Genomic DNA, 26,805 nt, shown 5'->3' with positions numbered 1-26,805 from the left:
CGCGGGCGGAAAGCTAGTCTATAGTATAAAATTCAGTCTCATTTTGGTGGTAAATGTTAAAAATATGTTAAGTCGATTCAAAAGTGCTTCTAGAAGAAGTATATAATTGAACAAAATGCTTGAGTTTGAGTTTTTAAGTTTGAGTAAGAAGGTAAAGCTGAAAAGTTGGTTTAAACGCGCTTATTTTAGGAACCAAGGACCAATTTCAAACGTTGTTCATTTTTGACTGATCCCTGATATACGACTATATATATTTATATATACCATATTATACTGTTTATATTTCTATATAGCACGGAGGAAGCCAGGAGGCACAGCTAGTTACTCATACATTAGCAGAAAAAATGTATAAGTACTAAAATCCACGCTAATTATGCTTTTATTATTTAGGTATTCTCTTAGCGTGAATTTTCATATGTTAGTTACGTTTAATAACAGCGGGATTTCCTTTGTATATTCATTACCTCATTATGTTTCTTTATGGCGAAGGGAACTTCTTATTTGGTCATAATACGGGGATATAAAAGTAAGTGCCGGATTACGGGTCTTCTGGGGCCCTGTGACGGCGTGATAGTGCGTCTCTACATAACTGTTTTGCTAAAAAATTTGGGTGTATAATTTAACTAAGTAGTTGTAAAGGTATATATATGGTTATAATGTTAATGATGAAACACGACTAACTTAAGACGATTTGAAATGATTGTAATATACTCTATTAAAGTATTAAAATAAAATGACAATTTTTGCAGTACTCAATAACTCATGTATTTAAATATATTGTATGACATATGCGCTCGTCTCAACGCATCACACATAATCTATTATTAGCATATGTGCCTTCATTTGAATTTTAAGGCTGGTTGCAGAGCTTGACCGACCATCAGTGCGTACGTCAGTCGCGCTTGTCATATTATGTATGGAAATTCATAAAACCGTTCATAGCTAGACCGACCATACGCACGCGAATTGTCATGCGCAAGTGTCATAGTCATACAATTGTTGATGCGTATCGTCAGGACCGACGGTACGCACTGACGGTCGGTCAAGCTCTGCAACCAGCCTTATAGTACGATAGAGAAGATGATTTAATGAGGATTGGATCAATCTCACAATCAGACTATCTCTATCTTTTGTATTAATTTATCTGGGGCCCCGTAACTAATGAAGCCTTACCTGTATAACTTCAGCCCTGATGAAGACATTAATGTATGAAGCATATTTGTGATAACGATCTCGTAAACTTTTATGTTCTGATTATATTCGCCTCTAATTATTAATAAAAACAAATAGAATGGATATGATACGAGGTATTTGATTCCAATCATTGTGTATGTTGAGCGTGGGTGTTCGGTTTAATAACATTTGTTTGGTGGTAGTTAGGTATTGTTAATTTTGAATTGGTATTTATCAAGGCGTGACTACAGTGTTGTTTGTCTTAACGTGAATGTAAGATATATTATTATTATTCTATAGATACTCGTTGATACTCTAGAGATCTATGTAACTATAAAGAAACAAATATGTTGCTGGTATATTTCATGAAAAAAAACATAGACGTTTTCTGAATTTTAGAGTTTCTGTTTCCGATTTTTTTTTCTAAAACTGAAGCAATTTTAAACGTGCGTTTAAAATTGCTTCAGTTTAAACGCACGTCGGTCTCTGTTTCCGTTCGCTATGTTTATAGAGTTGTCGACGAACAATATTTATATTTTCCTAGTTTCAGGATACAGCCTTCGGCTCAGTTATTATTTATTTACAAAGTTTTGAATTTGAGGCTATGTATTGTAAAGTTTTCGAGAGTTGTATTTACTACTCTGTTTTTGACCATTCTTTAGTGCCTACCTGTTTGGCCTCATAAGAATTCGTGCTGCTAGTACCTACTTACCTATCTGTTTGGGCTCATAAGAATGCGTGCTGCTAATTTATTTGTTTATTTTTATTTATTTATTTGTTTTATTTGATACACCAATCACTAAATTTAAGTAAATATAACATAAGTACATTAATAATATTTCCTAATCTGAATTGGCCATAAAGCAAGCGTATACAACATTTGTAAAAAGAGGATAATGATAATAATAATTGGCTGAGTACGATATAATTTCACAGTCCTTCTATCATACATATTATAAATGTGAAAGTTTCTTAGAATAGACGACCGGATTTGTATGCAATTTTGTGTAGAGATAGACCAAAGTTTGGATTAGCATATAGGCCGCTTTTAATCAAGAGCTTCACGAGTAAGGCTCCAGTTAGTCTTTATATATTATATTATAGTCATGTAAATATTATAATAACTTCTATCATATTTTATAAAGTGAATAATAAATGAACAGTTTCTGCCAGAAATCACAACAGTGTATGCTAAAAGTCGGTTTAATCCAGGATTAGCTTAGTCAAATAGGTTTGGGCGAAAAATCATAAATATTAAAAAAGGTGTATTATCCTGAGATTAATAAACTAAACAAGTTTAAATGAGGAATTTTTTAGTTATATTCCGTGATATACGTGTTATATATGTAAATATAATTAATTATTAAAGTATTATTTGCATTGCGCGGGAAAATTAGTGTCTGGAATTTTTGTTCCTTCCCAGAAAAAAGTTTACAGTTGATCGCTTTGCCGGATGAAAGACGCGGGTTCGTATCCCGCCACGTGATCGATTTTTTCTGTTCCTTAAAAATTCCTCTTTAAAAATCATTAGCTTTCCGACCGCGGTTTCGCCCGCGTTTTTAAAGAAAAACCCACATAGTTAGTGTAGTGTATGTGAGTGAAAGAGAGGGAAGTATTATGTCATCTCTTGCGCACATGCAACGGTGACACCGCTCACACAGCTCAGTTGGCTGCAGGCGGTCGGAGTGAGAGGACGTGTGCGTCTAAGAGCCGATAATAGGGAAGGACATACACTACATTTTGGCGACGAGGTAAATTGGGAATAAATGTAAGTAATTTTTTGATAATAAAAAATTACAAAACAAAAAAAAGGGAGGAAATAGGTGTGCTGTGATAACTATTGAACTAATTATATCCACAGTCGAGTTACATCGAAGGGAATATTAGATAAATAACATGTGCGTGCCTTTCGAGAGGCCACCGCGCCGTAGAAAACGAAGGTTTCGTTTACATAAAGATTTAGCAAAACCTCTTAAATAATTGTAGCCAGAAGGATAAAGTAGGTGTTGTAAATTGTTTCTTGTATACATAACTACACTGATACCAATGCATACGCGGGCTGTCTTTATTGCTCGAGCGTATGGTGCCTGTATGATAAATACACTGTACAGTGTACGGGTATACAGCTAGCGTCGTCCAGTATGTACTCACGTAGTCATGCATAGGACTGTAACTGCGTTAAGCGAGACTAAATGTGATATTTTGTTTAGTCGAGGCTGTAGATTATTATTTTGGGACATTTGTTTACATATAAATTTATTAATACTGATATGTAAAAACCTGCTTAGAGGATTGGTTAAACATGATTAAATGAGCTAAGAAGGTTCGATTCCCGATCAGCTTAGAATAGATTTGTCTGGTTACAAAAATATAATTATACCAAATACCCACTTATATCTTATTTAATTACTCGATGTGAAGTTGCATGAGTATTATTTAAGATTATTCATTATTGCATAAAGAAGTAATTAATGGTTATCATGCAAGGAACGTAAATTTCCTGGACAGGCTAATATAGTAACATTATGGAAGTTCTGATGTATGTGTTTCGATGGTGATGTTGGACCACGACAAGGGATTTCTAAAGTTGTTGTTGTTAAGGTATAATGTTACAAGATGAAGCCTGACAAAAAAAGGGTAACGCCCGTGTACGTACTTTGAAATGTGTTACCAGATGATGCCTGGTAGTACAGGAAAAAACGGGTGATGCCCGTGTGTACCTTGTAATGTTATACCAGATGATGCCTGGTAGTACAAAAACAAAAAATCGGGTGACGCCCGTGTGTATTTTGTAATGTTATACCAGATGATGCCTGGTAGTACAAAAACAAAAAATCGGGTGACGCCCGTGTGTATTTTGTAATGTTATACCAGAGGATGATGCCTGGTAGTGCATAAACAAAAATCGGGTGACGCCCGTGTGTACTTTGTAATTTCATACCAGATGATGCCTGGTAGTCGTAATATAATTACAATACAGGTGATGCCTGTAGTGATGTGATACGGGAGATGCTCGTATAAAATGTTTATATTTTGGGTGATGCCCATATTGCGAATTCATGCGCTTAAATACGCGATTTTAAAAAAGATGTGATAGTTAGTCATCATTTCATAGTGTTTCTTCTAAGATGGATTGTATCTTCGAAAATACTTACGGTTAGTATTGTTATCCAAATTAAATATGGAATAATACAATTTTAAGAGTATAAATAGTAAATGCTAAAATATTTACAGTAGTTTTTATTATTCATAATATCTAAAAGTGACTTAATATTTTCATAATTTCGTACTTAACAGATTTTGTTTAACAAAGAAAGAATAGTCATGATGGTAAAAAAAAAGTGATAGTTCGTCACCATTTCACAGTGAAGTATTGTTCGTAAGATAGATTGTATCTTCGAAAATACTTACGGTTAGTTAGGATATCAATCCAAATAAAAAATGGAATAATACAATTTTTAAGAGCATACAGTGAATACTAAAATATTTACAGTAGCTTTTACTATTCGTATCTAAAAGTGACTTAATATTTTCACAATTTCATAGCAGATTTTGATAAACAACGAAAGAATAATCATAATGATAACAATACCTAAAATATCTGCGACTGTATTGTACATTTAACCGACAACTATAATGTTAGACAGGTTAAGTGATAATATTATAGTAATCATAAACAGGGTAAGGTAATAAAACAATGAATATTCGAAAACAAAAATAAATGGAATGAGAGACATACAGAGTAGTCTCAATATTCATTATTTCAAACTAGCCACCTGGCAGACGTTATGCTCTTTCGCCCTTTATCGGTTCGTTAAACGAATTGGAATATGAATATTATCCGGATTGGTCAAGCCGATACGCCGCGCGCCAAGGTTTGAATTTTACACTTAGCAACATATTTGGCTATTCATTTTTATTGTATATACTATGTGGCGTTGTAGGTGAGGTGGAAACAAAAAAAAAAAAAATAATAAGAACTACTCACCATACAGTCGACAATTAATTTAGTTAATTAATAAAATAAAATACAACTATCAGTAACAATAAGGGTCGTGGTGTGCCAAGGTCCAAACCCTCCGGTAGGGCTCTTACCGATATAGGTGGACGTAAGATGGAATGCGCGTCTCGTTGCGAGGGCCAGGTGGTAGGGTGTCTTAAGGGTTGGTCGCTGAATTCCTTCAACAGGAATTAAGGAGCCGAAGAAAGCAAGACGTAGAAGGATTTCCTCAGCGGCAATCGTAGCAATGTCGTACTACTACTGAAGATGGGTCTTAAGCGGTATGTAGCAGCGTATGAGGTTCCTTATCGGAACGTGGCAAGGACGCGACAATTCCCTACGCGGGAACGTTGCAGGTATGTAGAAGCTTTCTAAACGGAACGTAGCAGTAGTATAACACTACTCCCTCAGCGGAAATGTAGCACCCCGGTTTGGGGTTAGGTATAACACACAATCATTACAATATGTTGGAACGTTGAAAACGACTTTTACGTAATTTATACAATAATATACCGCGAAAGACAATAGTTGGACAATAGACATTTGCATAAAATATGAATCGTTAATTATTGTAGATAAAAATTACTTTGATAGATAGTGTATAGTGACAAACAACCTGTCATCAAATATACACTTAAAATATTTAGATAAATAATAAAGGTCAATTTCAAGACGAACATTTAATGTAAAATAAAAAATGGCATATATATATACCACATCATACCGCAAATATTGGTATATGTAAGTACCGTGCATGGTAAAATCATACACCATGATTGTGCATCTAGTTATTACTATAATAATTAATAACGTCTGTTTTTAATTTAAAACACCAATTTTATTATAGATGAGAAAATCAGCAACACAAACACCATTGTGAATAGTATTATAAAAGTCAATACACTAATAATCTTATTTGCAAGTTTAAAAAGTTATTAAGAATTTAATAAGATTTACAACGTAGTAATTCATATAAAATCCAAGTTTTAATGGTGGTTTGTAAGACTGGTCTGATTTCATATTCATAAAGTACTTACGTATGTCCTACACTCAATTAAGAAAAACGTTAAAGATTTCTTGTCAAAGCAAAAAAAAAAATGTATTATCGCGAAAAGTTCACCATTCGTGCCTTAGTCAGAATATAAATTCCAAGTATTAATCTCTACAATAGTGAGTGGTAGTGGTATTGATTTCGAAATACAAAATTGAATATTGTTTTGTACATTCAAGTTAATTAATTTATGCAAATACTTATATAGTTATAGGTAACAAAGTTTTTATTGATTGTACAGTTAAATTTGTATTATTGATTGTTACAGTTAACATTGTACAGTTAAAAAAAAATTATGTATCCAACTACTTACTTTCAGACCATTAATGTGTGATTAATGTCTAGCCAATAATTATTGTCATTAAGTTATCTTCTTCTTTTTCAAGTGGCTATTAAGTTGTCAGTAATACAAATACAAATGTTATCATAAGCACAGACTAATAATAATATACTACGTATACATCATAAGTAACAAATAAAATAAAAAAATAAAAATGTCTTCAACAAAATGATACATTGTGATTCGTTTTAGGTACGTTACATTAAAATTAAATTTTAAATATGTGTTATTAATGTAATAACCATACAATGAACAACACCGCGTGTGTGTTGAGGTTACAAATATAAAATAAAATAAAAGTAATAATTAATCACGCTTTACTAAGATATAATATATTCATTATTGTATTGTCAATAAGTTGTTGTAATATTGTCACTGAAGTTAAATCTGTACGGTTTGGATAGGTCATTAGCGAATCGAAAAGAATCGGTTGCATACAGTCATACGAACATACAGGTGAAGCTAAAATAGTCAATGTCACAATAAACTACTATGATATTGTACTGTTGCAGAGCAAGCTCCACAATGCCTATAATTCTGTCAGAGTGGTTTATACCCGAAAGTTTGTATTTAAATAATTGATAATTATGAACCTTAACATTGTAATACATGTGACATTTTAATATTGCGTGATCTATCGGAATTTATAAAATTAGGAATTCAAATGCGAACCATAAATGCATGTTTCTGTATGAATTAAATATTTTTAATGCGCTATAAAAAAAGGCTGCCACTTTCTAGCCTCTAAACTATCACCAAAAATATATCACTTTATTGCGATATGAAAGAGAGACGGACAAACAAATAAATAAACAAATCTTCCCTGTGCCTAAGGATCATATTATGATAACTTGTTGTTGTTTAAATAAGAATAAATAATGAACCAATTAATATGTTTGCTTAAAATTTTGCCGTATAATATTTATTATATTATTTAGGGTACAGATATACATATTATAATACATTCCGATTTTATTAGGCATATTGAAATTTAATTAAAATTGGAACATATATTGTTTTAGTAACGAAGTACATATATATACAGAATATAGATATTAGATAATAACCGAGCATTTAAGTATGTACCTAGTCTATAGGCATTTTACTTGGTAATAATTGTACCGAAGTTTTACTTAGATTGTTACTAATCCAATTATAAGGTCTTTTGCAGCTATTGTTTAATAATAATTTTAATATGTGGGAAAACAGTGGTTACTTAAATGGTGCAGATGCCGGTGCAGGTAAAGTGAATAAAATTTTGCGTCAGAAGAAGCAGCATTCACCTCTTCTAAATGACCTGGAGTGCGTCATGATAAATAGTGAGGAAAAAGACAGATGATAACCTATGTTAGTTCCACATCAACAAAGTAGTGCAATAGTCATGTAAGGAAAAAATAAAACAGGTTAAGTACAGTACCTACAGGTACAGTACAGGATTTAGTCAAAAGTATAGTTAAGTTACAGAAGGAACATAGCTCAAACATTATACCTTACATATACAGTAAGTTACTGAAAACGATTTCGTTCCATTGGTTATTAAATAAATAATGACTTAATAAACTTAAATATAAGTTTACAACTTATTCATGATAGATTGTCGTATACTTAAATAAATTGCCATTATTGTTATTATAAATACCTATGTAAGATATTACATTTCTATGATTTTGAAGGAGCAACTATGCCTATATATTCTTGTCGGCTCTTCTCTGTCGAGACGGCTTTCCGAACCAATGGTAAATTCATATTTTTCCTTATACTGACGATTTTAAAACGTTTCCGGACGAAGTCTGGTTGATGAATGAAGGTTTGAGTTTGAAAAATTATTGATATCGATTTTAATACATATATTGTAAAAATGATTATAATTTGAATATACATATACGTATTGGAAAAAAAAAAATGAAAAGGAGAGATGTTGCATATAGATAGAATTATATTATCTACTAGGCCAGGTGACACATTCTACTCTATCGCTGGTATGGGCGGACGTGTCCCTGAGTTGTGTGTACTAACTGATACTGGTGTTTAGGTATGGACTAGCATACCCGAATGGAACCTAATATTTTATTTAATAAAATTAATTGAAAAGAATTAAAAATTTCTAAAATAAAGGAGGGATGTAGTGTATGTGAGTGAAAGAGAGGGAAGTATTATGTCATCTCTTGCGCACATGCAACGGTGACACCGCTCACACAGCTCAGTTGGCTGCAGGCGGTCGGAGTGAGAGGACGTGTGCGTCTAAGAGCCGATAATAGGGAAGGACATACACTACAGTTAGTAGTTAGATTTCCGGGATAAAGCCTATCCTATGTGTTTATACAAGTTACTCTCTATATGTGCTAAATTTCATTGTAATGGGTTCAGTAGTGTTACATACATACATACATACACATACAATATACATCCATCCTCACAAACATTCGCATTTATAATATTAGTAGGATTTAAATGCTATAAAACTTAATATCAAGCTACTAAGATTCCAAGAGATTTAGGAGTAATACATGACCCAAAACTCATGTTTGATAAACATATTGATTGTATTCTAGCTAAAGCATCTAAAGCTTTAGGCTTTATAATGAGAATTTCGTCTGATTTCAAAAAGGCGAAAACGTTTAAAATTATATTTTGTGCTTACGTACGCAGCATCTTAGAATATGCGTCGCCAATATGGAATCCGAGATACGATAAATATATAACTAGAATAGAACGAATACAGACGAAGTTTTTGAAATTCCTATGTTACCGATTACATGTCCCGTACAAATCTGAAGATTATTTCGAGGTCTGCAGCAAATTTCATTTTCTACCTCTTACAAATCGCCGGGAGATTGCTGATATCTTATTACTTTTAGGTATTACATCCAACAAAATAGACTGCCCAGATCTACTAGCCAAAATTTCACTATACACACCCTCAATTGTATCTCGTAAATATACTCCTATCTTTACTTCCGCAGTCAGCACTAACTATCGTCAAAACTCGTTTATTCTGCGCGTAAGCAATAACTTTAACAAGCTATCAAAACAGTTCGATTTTGACTTATTCTGCAGCAGTCCTTACTCAATTAAGCGTCAGTTAGCAAATGAGTTCTTTCGTCAGTTTGGTGGTCGAGTTAATATGTAATTTAATTTAGTGTTACAATAGTATTAGTAATTTCGAAAGCATTTGATTCGTGTGCGTAATCGCTTACATTTGAATCTGTTACATATTAGTGTTTTTCTAGTCGTGAGAATCTGTAAATGGCTTATTGTGATTATTATATTATGTGACTACTTTTTAAGAATACAGCTGTAGATTCTCCTAAAATATAAATAAATAAATAAATAAAAAAAATAAATAAACTACACCAATTCACAGTCACATTACTCTAAATTTAAACTTTATTAGCAACAATATAAATTATTATATAAATTAGCGGAATAAAAAAAATGTGTGCGTGTACTAGAGTACACACGTAAGAAGTGAAACTTAGGGATAAGAAAAAGTTGGCGCGTAACGCAAAAATTTTTGTCCAACCCCGATAAAGAAGTTTCACTTCAAAAATGCAGTCGTAAATAATAGCCAATCGAATCGTAATAGATTTCACGCAGGCATCGACTGTAACTCCGGAGTGTTTTTGGGATTGGTTTTATTTTTATTTCCTATTTCAAAAACTCATTCCATTTTTATTCGGTATGTTTTGTATATTTTTTTCTGTCTCTTCAATTAATTGCTGTGTTTTGGATAATTTTATTAGGGTACAAAGTTTATACGTTTTTGTCAAAGCATTACCTTAGTCCTAAATAATAAGTAATAGGCCATATCCTCTCATATTACGGCGAATCTACCCCACAAATAAGAAGTTAATCCGGTTTACTGAATGTTTATAGCGTTACCCCATAAATGTTTACCTTTTACGTTCTTTATGTCACTTGTGGGCCGTATTTTTACCCGACTGTGCTAGTAGGAAGGTATAAATTTTTCAAAGTATGTACTATGTAACTACGAGAATGTAGAGTGCAGTGTACCACGATAGACAATTTTTTTTATTTATCACCAAGCGTTTTACTTAGTGTTTTTCGTCCATGTTTGCCGACATTATGGAGATTATGAATAATTTAGGTGCTCTACACTAGAGCACCTAAATTATTATTATCTCGTGATTACCTCTTCTCGCCCAACGCTGCCCATTGTGAAGAGCGTCCATTAAGGTGCTTTTCCATCAATAATGTGCGAGGATGAGGAATGTGTTTGTAAATCCACTAATTAGCTAATTATATATCGCTTCATTTAGTTTGAAGCGTTTAGCGTTTGAAGCGATACTATTGGTACTTTAGTCTTTCTCGCAAATCTCTGGTGGAAAAAGCACCTTAAGCTTAGCGTAAACAACACATACGCCATTTTAAAATCAATTAACTTCCTATATGTCAGTCCTGTATGTATGTTTGGTAACAAGCGTTATAGAGGCCGGATCAGTCCTTAATCTGATTGGATCCTATGGCAGGCATCTATCTCAGCTCTCCAAACACAATTGATTCGATTACGCCATTTCAATACTTTAATATTACATACGTAAAAGGATATTATTGGAGAAATTTGGTTTAGCAGCAGATAATTTGAAGTATAAGGTCACATATGTTTTTTTTTTATTATAATCAACCCGTGGCTTGAGAAGAGGGGAAAAACTTTCCTTTGTAAAACGAAAAATAAAATATTTAGTAGTATGATGATATGTGAAGCATGAAGAGGTTCCATAGAAATATGTAGTTTTGAGGCTCAGATGATGGAAAAGGAAAATGACGCATTGTTATCCGATTGTGAAAGAAAGAGGGTTCTTATTTCCGAGTGCATGTATGTATGTATATTTCTTTGGCACGCTCTACAGCCCAAACTGCTGGACGAATTTTGATTTATGACGCGTCGTTGTAATCATCAGAAATATGCCACTTATGCTACATTGGGCTACATTAATATTAGCAGTCGGGTTTTATGTTTATAATAATCTACTATATAAAAATAAGTCGGGTTTGCCTTCCTGACGCTATAACTCCAGAATGCACGAACCGATTTCCACGGTTTTGCATTCGTTGGAAAGGCTTCGGGCTGCATGAGGTTTATAGCAAAGAAAAGGTGTCTCTGGTGGCGAAACGGAGTTCGCCCGGTATGCTAGTTGTTTATAAAAATTGCATATTAATAATTATTCTTGTTTAAATTTTTATAGGAAAGCATTAAATGTCTATATTTTATAAACTTTTTTCACAATTTTCTATTTATTTTAATGTTTTCCTTCATTTTAAACAGATTCAACGCTACATTTTTATGCGCAAAGACTAATTATCTTCAAAGAATTTCCTCTGGAATAATACTTATTTACTTCAATACGTTTGGTAAGCTTTTCTAATATTTTCAGAAGTCGAGTTTTGTGGCGCGGTTTTCAAAGAGAAATGTTATTTTATTGCTTTGCAGTCAATTTAGTTGCATTATTGCATACTGGCTACTGCACTGGTTATATTATATTTACTTGTAAGAAAAAGTATACAATGGTTTAAAAAAAGGATATGAAATGCTTTGGTGTCAACAATAGAAGTAGAATTAATATTGTATTGTGCATGTTAAGCCACTGAATAGTGCGAGTTAAGCGAGATTCTAGTCCCTTTTTTATTATAATATAGGTAATTGGGATCCAATATAACCATTTCTCCGGCTTTCTCCATATAAAAATTGAGATTAATTTATATTTCAGGTTTCGATAATTATCAATTTTTATATTAAAAAACAATAAACATCTACACACACACACTATTATCGTACACAGAACTTTCTTTAAACTAACCGCTTCTTTGTCGATTCCCATTCATAAACAAAAATATGACCCACATTCAAATTCCATAAATAGATAAACACCTCATATTCTACAAAAACATAACCTCAAAACGAAAGATTATAAATAGACTGGACATTTTTAACTGACATTGAACTTACAGTGAATTGATTTGTTTGAAATTCAGCTTTGTTAGTAACGTGTAAACATCTGTGTTGAAAGCATAGATCTTATGTGTGAAGAATTGGCTCTCCTGATAATGGATTTTGATTTGTGGGCGTTAATTTGGATCAAAGTTGTGTAATAGAACATACTAATAACGTTATACTAGGTTATTCAAAGTAGGTTGCGGAATTCTAACAAATACCCGCGGCCCCCTCATTAAAGCGGCTCGACGGAACACAGTGGGGTTTTAGTCGGAAAGAATCCGACATAACCCACGGCTCCTTCCCCGGGGGCCGTCATGGGTATCTTTGGAAGATTTCCCCACTATAAAAAAAAAAAAAAGGTTATTTAAAGTAATATAAATGAATGATACTGATATACTAGGTTATGGATCTTCTTGTGTTATTGATTATACTACTAAATATGTTTTATAGATTATGTATAGTAAAATAAATGAATGATACTGATATACTAGGTTATGTATAGAGGTTTGAATGTTTTTTTTTAATGTGTCTGCTTAAATAATAACCTATAGTATACTGGACTGTGAGGCTTCTCTCCTTACCATATCGGAGAAAAGATTAACCTGTGTGCTAATACAATTTATAAACTGCTTCTTCACCAAATTTCATACAGATCTGATTAGCTTTTTTGCGTAGAAGGAAAAAATATCTATGCATCTAATATGATCCTCGCAGCTTCATTTCACTACAAAGTATAAAACAAAGTAATTTTTCGCTGACTGACAGTCTCTATGTATGCTTAAATCTTTAAAACTACGCTACGGATTTTGATGAGGTTTTTTTTAATAGAGAGACTGGTTCTTGAGGAAGATATAAGAATATAATTTGTTAAGTTTTCTACAAACCGTACCTACCTACGAACTACTAGACTAGAATGAAGTAAGATTACGAATTCCAGCTAGATTGACTGAATTGTTGACTAAACCTTCACGGATATCAATCCGTGAGAAAATATACTTCGAGAAACAAAAGCTGTTAACATAATGTGAAGACATAGAAGGAAAATATCTATGATTGAACATTGTTTGACCTCTTAGACAGAGCTTTATCGCTTAGTCGTAAGGCGAGATTCCCTGTTTGTAATTCGTATTATGTTCAAAACAAGATGATAAAATATCGAAGAATATTATTAACCCGAATATTGTGATTAACATTTGTAAGTAAGGGAATTTGTAGTTTGTTATTTCCGGATTCCAGAACTGCTGAAATGATTTTGAAAATGTATAGCATAATTTAGCATAAACTTTGTTGAGTAGTATCTACATATTTTAAAGGATTGCCACAGTTAAGTCGAGAAGACAAGGCGAGGGTTGCAATAAATGCAATAAGTAAATGGTACAAGTACGTACCACACATAACAAAATATTATTTATACTAATAATATAAAGCTGTAGAGTTTGTTTGTTTGCCTGAACGCGCAAATCTCAGGAACAACTGGTCCGATTTGAAAAATTATTTCGGTGTTAGATAGCCCATTTATCAAGGAAGGCCTCACGCTTAGACCAACAGGAGCGGAGCCACGCGGGTGAATCCTCGAAGCGCAGCTAGTCAGTCATATTTTCCACTACCAAAATTTCGACTATAGAAGTTACCACTTCAACAAATAATTTTTCTTTCTAAAAAATGCATTGGTCTAAATTGTAGATTTATATTAAACTAGCTCTTCACCCGCAGCTTCGCCCGCGCAGTCAAATAAAAACCCACATAGTTTCTTTCCCGTGGGATTTCCGGGATAAAACCTATCCCATTTCCCGGGGTAAAGAGTAGTGTAGTAGTAGTGTCCTTTCTCGTGTATCAAAATATCTCCATACCAAATTTCATGCAAATTGGTTCAGTAGTTAAGGCGTGATTGAGTAACAGACAGACAGAGTTACTTTCGCATTTATAATTTTAGTATGGATGATACAATTTTTGCCCTAAATGCCGGACATTATATTGATGTTAAATCCTTGCCTGACTACAAAGATTAGATTGTAATTATATTTATTATATATATTATATGGGCATTGCACTGTCGATTAATATAGTTATCATACACATTTTCTTTATTTTGTAAAGTAAAAATAATTATGTAAATACAAACTCTACTAAACTAAAATATAAGAAATCTAATGTTTTATATTTTATTGAAGACTAGCTTACAGCCCGCGGCTTCGCCCGCATTATCTAAAACCTAATAAATTTAATATTAAACCTTCCTCTTGAATCACTCTATCTATTAAAAATAACCGCATCCAAATCCGTTGCGTAGTTTTAAAGATTTAAGCATACAAAGGGACATAGGGACATGGGGACTGAGAAAGCGACTTTGTTTTATACTATGTAGTGAAGATTCCTTTACACGATCTAAAGTCATAATAGATTTTTTTGTTTATAGATCACAATTTAACTCAAAAGCATTGAACATATTTTTAAGAGATTTGTCATTAAAAAACTATGTCTTAACCAAGTTATTATTAAATTTTAAGCCCTGCCCCCCTAGCCAAGTGGCTTTCTGTTAGCGTAGCGTTCAATAGAATAGACTACGAATGTATGAGATTGACGTAAGCTGTAGATACGTTTATCTACCGCCTACGTCAATCCCATACATTCGTTGTCTATTCTATTGAACGCTACGCTAACAGAAAGCCACTTGGCTAGGGGGGCAGGTCAACGAGCTTTCTATAAAACAAGTGGAAGCAGAAAACTATAGGCTACTCTTAGAAGCGAATATTTACATCTATAGATGTTATTTTGTATTGCAAAGGCCTTAGTCACGAAAATATAAATGTGAATGAGATGCTATTTTGTTGAAAGATTATCTCGAGATAAACTTATACGTTTTTGCAGTAGGAAAGTTACTGCTTCACAATCTTTATTGATAAAACACTAGACATTTCGGAGTCTTTGATTATCTATACATATAATAAATCTGTAGAAGGGTCAATTCTGTACATTGAAAATATTGAAAAAATAAATAGCAGGGGGTGTTACTGGATCGATACCAAACCCAAATATGTGATTAAAAAAATTTTTGTCTGTCTGTCTGTCTGTCTGTATGTGAAGACATCACGTGAAAACTACCGGTTCGATTTCGATGAAACTTGGTATAATTATACCTTATTATCCTGGGCGTAAAATAGGATACTTTTTATCCTGGAAAAATACGTAGAAAAAAATTAATCTTAATTTTTCAGTTATCCATAGACGTTGTTCTGTAGAACCGCGAACACACGTTGCGTATTATTATAGGCCTAGCCGTATTTGGGTCAGATAGATATTTATAAGATGTCATTGTCAGAGTTACTCAAAATGGAGAAATAAACCATCCACGCGAAGACCGACATCCGCGCGGACGGAGTCGCGGGCGGAAGCTAGTTTATCATATGATTACAATCACGCTTCTGTTTTTAAAGTGATATGGCGTTTTTATACCAAGATTGCGATAATGGAGTATTTTTACATTTTTAGAAATATACTTTTCATTTTGATATCATTTTAGGTTTGAAAAATATCTTTAGTTACTAATTTAACGGTATTTCATATCATTCCTAGTACTTTAAACTATACAACACATAACATACATAAAAACTTATTTTAGAGTGTACACTGTACAGGTATTTTACAATTAATAATAATATATAATACAAGAGGTCCGCCCCGGCTTCGCCCGTGGTACATATTTCGCAATAAAAGGTAGCCTATGTCCTTTCTCGGGTATCAAAATATCTCCATACCAAATTTCATGCAAATTGGTTCAGTACCTAGTTTAGGCGTGATTGAGTAACAGACAGACAGACAGAGTTACTTTCGCATTTATAATATTAGTATGGATTATGTATATAATATGTAAATTAACAGATGTCTTCTCGGTTAGGTCATTTACAAAGAATTTAAAAAAGAGTTCATTGTCACTTGTACTTTGATAAAGCAAAATATAATAAAATACATATTGTTTGATAATTTGTTATATTTTATTTTCATACAAAAATAAATATTCATTTAATTTTCCGTTTGAATATTATAAACTCTACGCCTCCCAAAAATTCTGTAAACAAAAAGCGAACGAGAGGGGGAAGGGGGCGACGCGTCGTCCATCCGATAATGAATAGAACATAGACTTACAAATGTTTGGAGAGTACAATAAAAGTTTAAAAAATCATTTAAAAATAATTTATTGCGTTATGCCAAAAGTCGTAGAACAAATGTTGTTACTTATGATGTTAGCTATCTTGTCCTGCGAGGTTGCTGGTGTTTTACAAGTAACCCTGTATAATTAACTACATTCTCTATGAATAGTTTACTCTTGTTTTTGATTTATGTAAACTAGATGAGATTGTAATATCATTAACGAGAGCTTTGCAGTATGAAGTTTATTAATTAGAAAATAAATTATGTTTTAATATTTATAAAATTAAATTTTCGTTATATTGATGCATAAAACAAAAAAAATGGACATTTTCATTTGCTTGTTTAATTTATTAATGAGTTATCTTAATGATGGAAATTTTTATTAATTGATGATTATCTTAATGATTTTTCTTTAATAAAGTTCTTATAAAACTCTATTAAAAGCCGTCGAACACGTCCACAACACGTCGAATCTAATTGAAGGAGGTATCCTATCATTCTATTTTCAAATACATGCCAATAAGCGCGGGAAATCATCGATAATGTTGTGATAATGTATAATTTTGGATCATTTGATGTTTTGGCTATCAACTGAAAACAATATTCTGTTATACGAGCATTTCTAATTGTACAATGAAGGTTGTTGAAAAGTAATAATAGATATTGTTCATATTCCAAATAATTTGGGTAAAATGGATTTTCGATATTCGCTTCCAATTGGTAAAAGCATTGCTTCAATTTTTCTTCAGTTTTATTCAATTGTCTTCTCATATTGAATTGCTAAACTTTTAATTTTGTTTCTTTTTTGAAAGAGTTTATCGAAACTACTAGATCGAAGTGATAAATAATTTTTATGTTTTATAGCTATATGTATATTGGCCGTAGCCAATAGAGACTCTAAGTTGTATGACATCAATTATTAATAGAAGACTAGAAGGATTAGACTCAATGAATAACGCTTTGATCAGGCTGTAAAGAGTTCGTATAAAATATTAAATACTTTTCAATATAATCTATAATACAAAAATGAATCCCAAAATGTGTTGGTAAGCGCATAACTTGAGAACGGCTGAACCAATTTCGTTAATTCTTTTTTTATTATATTCCTTGAAGTACGAGGATGGTTCTTATGTAGAGAAAACGTAAGCATGTACCACGGGCGAAGCCGGGGCGGACCGCTAGTATTATAATAATTTAAAAGGTAACTAGTGATACAAGTTAAATTATAACCCTATTCCCTAAGCTCTAATGCAATGATATAACTTCTTTTAATGACTCGATTTAAATGCGCCTTATTTATGAAACCATTATGCTATTTTTGAACTCATCTTACGTAACTAAGAACTACTAAAACTATTATAGCGTAACATAATATCTGTTTTGAATAATAGTGCATACATCTTAAAGATTAGGTTCTTGTTTTTAAAAATGAAAATTGTAGAACTTAATAAAACGTTAATTATTAATAATAAAATGCTTGTTTCAATGATAATAGTTAAAGGCTTCTAAAGAAAGAAAATAAAATTGTAAGAGACAGTGACTTAAAAATTTCCGCATAAAATGTGACCGGAAAATGTGGTAAGTAGTACCTAGGTACGAGTAGGTGCAGATATAGTATACTAAAAATATAAAATTATATATGAATTTTTATATCGTTCAAATCTCAGTGTACGTGTGATTAATGAACAAGATATAAAAGTTATCTAATACTTAAATACAAGTGTACTAAGGTTGATATATATATACATTTGGAATATTCTAAGCTGTCCTGCTACTTGGTCTGTTTTAAAAAGGAATATTCCCGCTTTTAATACGTTTTTTTTGCTGCTCTACCTGTCTCTATAAATGGACTATCGAACACAGAAGGAATTTATCATTTAGAACTAGTAGTGTTTTTACTAAGCAGTACCACATTATTCTGTGTTATTAGTTCTTGAAATAACACGTGCAACGAAATAAAAAAAATCTCTTCAGGAGTTGCATTAAAAAAAAAAAAGACCACTAAAACTATTTGCATTCTAAATTTCAACCAAATGGGTATTGCTAGTATAACAGAGAAACATTAGCATCTTATGTTTGCAAACAGTAACATTTTTACGTGTATAACTAACATTCCTTTCAATGTCATGACGTAACGTCAGCCATTTGTAAAACTGTAAAACATTATTAATTACAAACACGCGTAGATTGTTTCTGTCGATGAATCTTTTGTTTCACTTTTATGTTTACAGTCGGTATAAAATTTATATTTGTAGAGTAACGTTTATTTCATCGAGTAACTCGCGCCAGTGTATTTTTTTCGATTTGTTATTGTAGTCAATATTATGAAAATTAGTTTATTTGTATTTAATAAAAATGAATTTGATATTAAATTGGGTATTTATTAACGCATGAACTTTAAAATTAATGCAACGATTACACACACATGCAATATTTTGTGTAAAAAATGTTTTCAAACAAAATACTTTAGATACCATATAGATCTATGATTTCGGACAGAACAACATAATAACAACTGCTAAGGAAAGGAAGGCTAGAAATATTGGGTTTCACATACATTTTCGATAAATACTGTTCATATCAGCAACATATTATTATTACGGTTAACCGTACCCGCTTCCTTCAATCCATTACTCTGTAGATATGGAAAGAAACTCATACTTTCTTTATGTATAATCTTAAATAAATTCAATCAAAATACTAACCAAAAAATATTTTGTTATAATATGTAAATTAAAATATTCAAACATAGTTAAAAAAATGCAGAATATCATTTAATATGGCATGGTAATTAATGTGGCAACTGGCAAGTTGAAACATAGTTATAGTCGAGCCAATTTAATAGGCAACATTTGACGTCTATCAATTTTATCTTCATAGGGTGGTAACCTGCTTAAAAACATCGATTAAAATGAATTAATCGATACGGACTTGAAACATTTGTCAATCGAACTTGAAACACATGTCAATAATTTATGATAATTTTTATTCCCAAGTAATCAATGCATTCGATTCTAGGTGTCAGATTTCGATTTTTAGAGTAACGTCTCTGGTATTTAAAAAGAAAAAAGGTTTATTGACACAAAATTGTAGCGACGTCAGTTCTTTGAATCAGAAATTGTTTATTATGTTTAGAATGGTTTATCAGTAAAATTAAATTCTAAAATTACTTGTATCGGTCATTATTATTAGAAATATGTAATCATAATTGAAAAAAGTTAAGCAAATGTGCAGTTCTAACAAAACGAAATATCATGTTATTCTATGTCGTCGTTACTAGGTTACGTTGTTGAATTTTGTTGAACTGTCAAATGTTGCCTATTAAAATGGCTCTACTATAGAATATCATTTAATATGGCATGGTAATTAATGTGGCAAATGGCAAGTACGTTCAAACGGGCATTTGTTAACGGAATTATTCTTGCATAATGAAATTGCAGATTTAATAGTTTCCGTATTGTATTTTAGTGTAAGGTCGATTTGTTTGAAAATATATTTTTTTAAAGTCGTGTTAGCAACGATATTACGGTGCATTTACATCAAACGAGCGTATGGTCATTCTCACCCCACTATGTCCAATTATTTTAGTGTAAACAGGCGTAAAGCAGTCTTTCGTAGTACTTAGTGCGTTCGAAAAGATTCTATGCAATGTTCTAATACTGAACAAAACTGAATATGAAAAGTTCACGAAATAATGTTCTTGCTCTAGCTCTATGTTCGTTTGATGTAAATGAACCGTTACAAAAAAAGTTGAATGGATTTCAGTAATTTTTATTCAATTTGTTTCTGCCAGGTAATAATTTAGAAATTTGTAAAAAACTTTTACAAAGAAAGTTTACCCATGCCGGAAAAAACAGCTTTAATATGAATAATTTGTAATATAACTTAAAATAATCAAGATTTATTAAAATTTAAATCACAATTTATGTATTGTTTTTGTGAATTATTCAGATGTGATTTCCATGTTTTTATTACTATTGTTTCAACATAAACGACCATTTATACTTACACTCCTTTTAATTTAAAGTATAATACAAAATTTCACTCGAATTTCCTGATGTCTCTTTAAATTCAGTCGTAAATCAAGTAATAACTAACTACACTTTGATGGCGGTAAGGAAATAATTTAAATCAAAAGAGGGAATAATGGGAGATTTACCATGGCTATCATTTGTTATTGTCACCGTTTTATTTTTTCAATTTTTATTGTTTTTTAATGTAACCCTTTTTTGTCACAAATCAAAAGTGAAAAAGACTGTATGTTCGTATATGGAAAATAACTTTTATGCATTAGTAGTTGCACAATAACAACTACTACAACACAATAACAATTAGGACAATTTTTATATTTAAAATTAGGAATTAAAATGATTAGATTTCTGCTCCATTCACCTCAAAAAGTTGGTTGGCATCTGCAGAAGCCTCTGTAGATGAATATGCGCGTATGACTCGCTTACGACCAGGCGCTCCACAAGCCCGTTTAGTCTCTAGTATAAAAAAAGACGGGTTGCACTCCGGGAGTGCCGGCAGAAGTGAAAACTTGATTATTAACGTTCAGCATGTTTGATATTTTGGAATGGTATCCGTCTTACGCATGGAATATAAAGGCTAAAAAAATCCGTCTTACGCTTTTTCGATCAGGCCACGTGTCCTGACGCGAGTTTAAGATTTTATACCCAACGCCGCTAAAGAAGTTTTCACTTCAAAAATAAAGAGAAATCAATCGAAGTTATTTCCACCTTATATATTATTAGTACAATCACACAAAAGGCTAATCACTCATATTGTCAATTGTGCAATAAATATTATTGATAATCTCGCGACGATTCCATGACGTTTATCGGTTGTATAAATACAGATATCTTTTACCTACAATATAGGTCGATAAGTATGCTTCAGGGAGTTATTATGACGTCTTGAAGCAGTACTAAATCCAGTGTGGGGCAGTGATGACGCTAGACGACCTATATCCATACTATAATATTATAAATGCGAAAGTAACTCTGTCTGTCTGTCTGTTACTCAATAACGCCTAAACTACTGAACCAATTTTCATGAAATTTAGTATAGAGATATTTTGATAGCCGAGAAAAGACATGGGCTACTTTTTATCCCGGGAAAATGACGCAATCCCGGAAATCCCACAGGAACGGAAACTATGCGGGTTTTTCTTTGACTGCGCGGGCGAAGCCGCGGGCGGAAATCTAGTAGTATATAGGTCTGTCATTTTTCCACATTGTAATTAATACTGCTTTAACACATTACCCACGAACTTAAGATATGATTAGCTGACCGAGGCCAGGTAACAGGAACCTTTCCCGCTTTTCAAACATTTGTGTGTTGTAAAATGTAGTGTTTTATAGGATTGAATGGTGATAATATTATTAATTATTATAATGATGAAATGAAATTTTATAGAATAGAAAAAAATGATTATCGAGCAAGATATAACATTATTTTAAAATAAAATAGCTGATTTAACCCTTAGCTGGTATCGCCTTTTTTGGCAACACTACCGGTATCGTGGGTCAAATTCTACCCATACCAAACAATCTGTTGTAGAACGTAGATTTTTTATTATTTGTATAAAATATGGTTAGATAAGAAATAAAAAAAATATTTTTTTTACAAAATAACCGTATTTAATTTTAGAATATAAAAAAAATATCATGTTTTACACACATTTGTAAATAACCTTATTTTTTGGCACTTTTGGTTAATGTGAACTTAAAACATAAAAAAAAAATAGAAATGTTAGAAAAACTTTAACTAAAATATATTTATGGCACTTCTCATATCTTTATTATAACAAAAAAACAAATTACTTCTAAAATCAGCATAAAATAAAAAAAATGACAGCCAAAACCAAAATGACTTCTACCATCAACTATCATCCTCATCTTCTTCACTCTCATCTCTCGTATTTTCGTTCCTCGTATATTTTCTATTATTCTCGTATCTCCTCTTCGTTTTCATCGTCGTCAGAACTTACTCCAAATACACTGTCTTCTAAGCAACTAACAGATTAGGGATTGTCTCGATCGCTGATGATTTCGTCGTCACAAAGTTGGTTTACATTTGGTATTCTTTCATTTTTCAATTCCAAATCATCACTTTAGTCGTTCATCAACTCCTCGATTTGTCTGTCGTTCAAAAAGCCCACCAATGTAGTACAAATAAACAATAAAACCAAAAAAGTAAGTAATTACACTCAGTGAAAAAAGTTACTTATTTGGTGTCGTGGGTCGAACGTGACCCAGAAAGCTACTTACCTCCGCTCCTAAGATAGTCACAGTTCTGCACATCCACCCCCCGCCGCAGCTAGCGACGCACTGAGAATACTTAGAAGCGCACAGTCGTTGCATAAATATTTAAAGAATTATAACCGAAAATGTTCGCTTCTGGGTCAAATTTGACCCACGATACCTGCTAAGGGTTAATACGTTATATGAATACCATCTCCACATAATATAATGCATAGTTCGTAATACCTGGTACCTATAAGCCACACGTTTGAGAGCCATTCCTTACAAACTTCTGACATTGACGGCCTTTGAGCTCCCTGTAAGCCTATTTCCTGTAAAGCTCTTTCTGTTTACAATAAATATCTTTTCAATACATAACTCCTTCGAAAATGCACTCTATGCCTTTAATATTTATGATACGGGAGTTCCGTTCACGCAGTGCTCGCAAGCGGTCGTGTACTTAATTATTTTTAAATTGTTCAAAAGTTCATGTACGCAAATATAACCTTTATATCAGTGATAACTGTGAATAAAGTGGCGTGAAACTTTACAAGTCGAGTAGTTCTCCGCGGCCCATACTCACTTCTGCGGAACAAGGACAGCTGTCATAATTGCTGTCTCACCCGACTGCCGCTTCAATTGAATTCGAAGGCGATAAACAACACTGACCAGTGTAATCAAAGGATTACAAAATAATAATATTGTAAACTGATTTTTACGCAAATCAGGTCTGACACCTCGCCCGTTGGATCGGACGAGAAGTACTTAGACGCTGCCGCAACGCCGCGCCAGGGATCAGAAGAAAAATTGCAAGACCAGTAGCCCCAATCGGAGCCACTGTTAAATGACAATATTTTGTTTAGTTGCTAGGCCAGTTAGTTTTTACTAATAGCTTCATCGCCTTATTCTGGGAGCATAGGAACATCCGTTATTTATCACCACACAGACTATTTATATTACTTTATGTATATATTGTGCTATCTATACAGGTAATAAATAAGTATATATATTGTGCTATCTATCTATATAGATTGTGTATATATTACAATCTTTTATTGTCTAGAACACACTGACTATATATATTATATATACATTGTACTACACAATATCTTTTAATAGGTTAGGACAGGGTTTCCCCTATTGGGGCAACTGTTAGGCTAGGTTAGTATTTATACTGTTGACAAATAACTATTATTATTATTATTTTATACAGCTGTCTCCCTATTGGGGCAACTGTCTAGATTAGGTTGTTTTGACAAGTAATTATTATATTATTATCATATATATATAAAGCTACACTACCACTCACTGACTCACTGACTGACATCGGTTTTCTCGGAAACTACGTGGAAAGTTGGGGGGATTTCGACGTGATCGTGTAGAGGTGCTCCGATCGACCAGAGGAAAAATATAGCGATCTTGATCATCTTCGAATACCAAGTGGACCCCTGGAGGTGCGCAAAAACGGTGCCACCTGGAGGGGGGGTGTCTGAACAAAAAATGCTCGGAACTGGTGGCGATTACCAGAGGTGGTGGAAAAATGGGGATTTTCGCGAAAACAAGATGGCCGCCGTACTTTGCCAAAATCGCCGTTTATGAATCCTTACGTCTCAAATTTGGCACACGTGCTCTATTCGAGCCGGCGAATCGATCGGTGCCCCGTTCGAGTGGCTCCGGGCCCCAGTTTCCAACTTTCATACAACGTAAACTCCAACGGCCTGCGGAAACGGTGTGAGTTGGGTTGGGGGTCCCGGAACTAAAAATGATCACCACCCTGGGACGCTACCAGGGAGCCACAGTGGTACGCTCGATTTTGGAATTTTTCCATTTTTGGCGTAAACATAAAAACGTAAATTTAGACGAGGTGGTGCAATGGAGAAAAACACCAATGATGCATTCGTACTCGCCCAGCTCCCAGGATATCCAGAAAAATCCGAAATCTTAAACTTTCCCTCATCTCTCAAAGACGGTCAACGGCCCGCGCAAACGGTAGTAGCTACATCTGGGGTGCTCGAACTAAACTTGGAGTAGACCTCGAGAAATTACCACAGAGTGCAAAAAAAATTCAAAATGGCGGAAAAAATGGTCGCCGCCATACAAATTCTAAAACGGCCATCGCTGGTGTGATCGCGCTGAAACTTGGCATAGGGGCTTTAATCGAGCCGCAAATTGAGGTGGCATACTCATAATCGAGTTTCCATCGCTGGTTTCCGAGTTTCATACAACGTGAAATTCGACGGCTCTCCAAAACGGCGCAAGATAGGTGGGGGGTGTAGAACCAAAAAATGATCAGGAAGATGGGGTGCTACCAGGGCAATTGAGAAATTTCAAATTGGACGTAATTTTTTTTTCAAAAATGGCCGATTTTTCGAGGCAAGATGGTGGCGCCGGTTACTTTACGATCGGTCTGAAAATTGACTTCTGTGCTTTAATCGGCCATATTTACAAAACTGCATACTCAGAATTTCTCTCCGACCCCCGGTTTCCATTTTCCATACATCACAAAATGCAACGGCTCTCTGAACCGGTGGCACTTAGGTCGGGGTTGCCGAAGTAAAAAATGTTCAAAAACTTGGTCCGCTTCCAGGCACATAAAAATTTTTGCTAAAAAGCGAAATTTTTTTTTTCGAAAATTTTGTATGGAAATTTCCATAGTAGGAAGGGTAATTGAATAGCAACGGCAAAAGACGGCCCCGCGGGCTGCTTGCTGCCCGCGCACCGCGCAACCTCGAAGGTCGACATCCTCCCGGAGTAGAAAATATTTATTAACTTTTGAACTACCGCACGAGCCAAGCGAGCGTAGCGAGCGAATCACGGCAGCGGCTGGCGTAAATATTCAAATAAATGGCGAGGAGCGAAGCGACGAGCGTGTAAGGTTAACTTTTGAACTACCACACGAGCCAAGCGAGCGAAGCGAGCGAGTCACGTCAGCGACCGGCGTAAATATTCAAATAGGTAGCGAGGAGCGAAGCGACGAGCGTGTTAGGTTAACTTTTGAACTACTTACCGCACGAGCCAAGCGAGCGAAGCGTGCGATTCGCGTCAGCGGCCGGCCTAATATTCAAATAGGTAGCGAGGAGCGAAGCGACGAGCGTGTTAGGTTAACTTTTGAACTACCTACCGCACGAGCCAAGCGAGCGAAGCGAGCGAGTTGCGGCAGCGGCCGGCCTAAATATTCAAATAGGTAGCGAGGAGCGAAGCGACGAGCGTGTTAGGTTAACTCTTGAACAGTTTATTATGAAAAGTCACTGCTCGCTATCGATAAGACGTTTCAAAAATTTTACCAATATTTGAATAAGTAATTTAAGTAATTTATATTTATAAAGCATTTGAATGCCATAAAAGCCAAAAAAAAATATAAATTCAAGTAATTTTTAAGCAGTTTAGGTAGCGAGGAGCGAAGCGACGAGCGTGTAAGGTTAACTTTTGAACTACCACACGAGCCATGCGAGCGAAGCGAGCGAGTCACGGCAGCGGCCGTCCTAAATATTCAAATAGGTAGCGAGGAGCGAAGCGACGAGCGTGTTAGGTTAACTTTTGAACTACCTACCGCACGAGCCAAGCGAGCGAAGCGAGCGAGTTGCGGCAGCGGCCGGCCTAAATATTCAAATAGGTAGCGAGGAGCGAAGCGACGAGCGTGTTAGGTTAACTCTTGAACAGTTTATTATGAAAAGTCACTGCCCGCTATTGATAAGACGTTTCAAAAATTTTACCAATATTTGAATACGTAATTTATAAGCAGTTTCGACTGACTGTAGAATCGCTGTTAGCAGATGTTACAAATGAAAAGGAAATTCGAATGCATTTTCAAATGACTGTAGATTTCTGCCCTGGGATGAGCCGCGAGCTGCTTGCAGCTCGCGCACCACGCACCCTCGAAGGTGAACCGCC

At 33.9% G+C, this 26,805-nt stretch overlaps 1 protein-coding gene across 1 annotated transcript in view; it reads left to right on the top strand.

The window, feature by feature from the left end:
* LOC123700890 (atrial natriuretic peptide receptor 1) overlaps positions 1–26,805 on the top strand; it is a 245,144-nt gene that overhangs the window by 19,712 nt on the left and 198,627 nt on the right. The window lies entirely within an intron of this gene.

Source organism: Colias croceus, chromosome 20, assembly GCF_905220415.1.
Source record: "Colias croceus chromosome 20, ilColCroc2.1".
NCBI lineage: Eukaryota > Metazoa > Arthropoda > Insecta > Lepidoptera > Pieridae > Colias > Colias croceus.
Note: the sequence above shows the minus strand (reverse complement) of the source record. Positions and strands in the feature narration are given on the sequence as shown.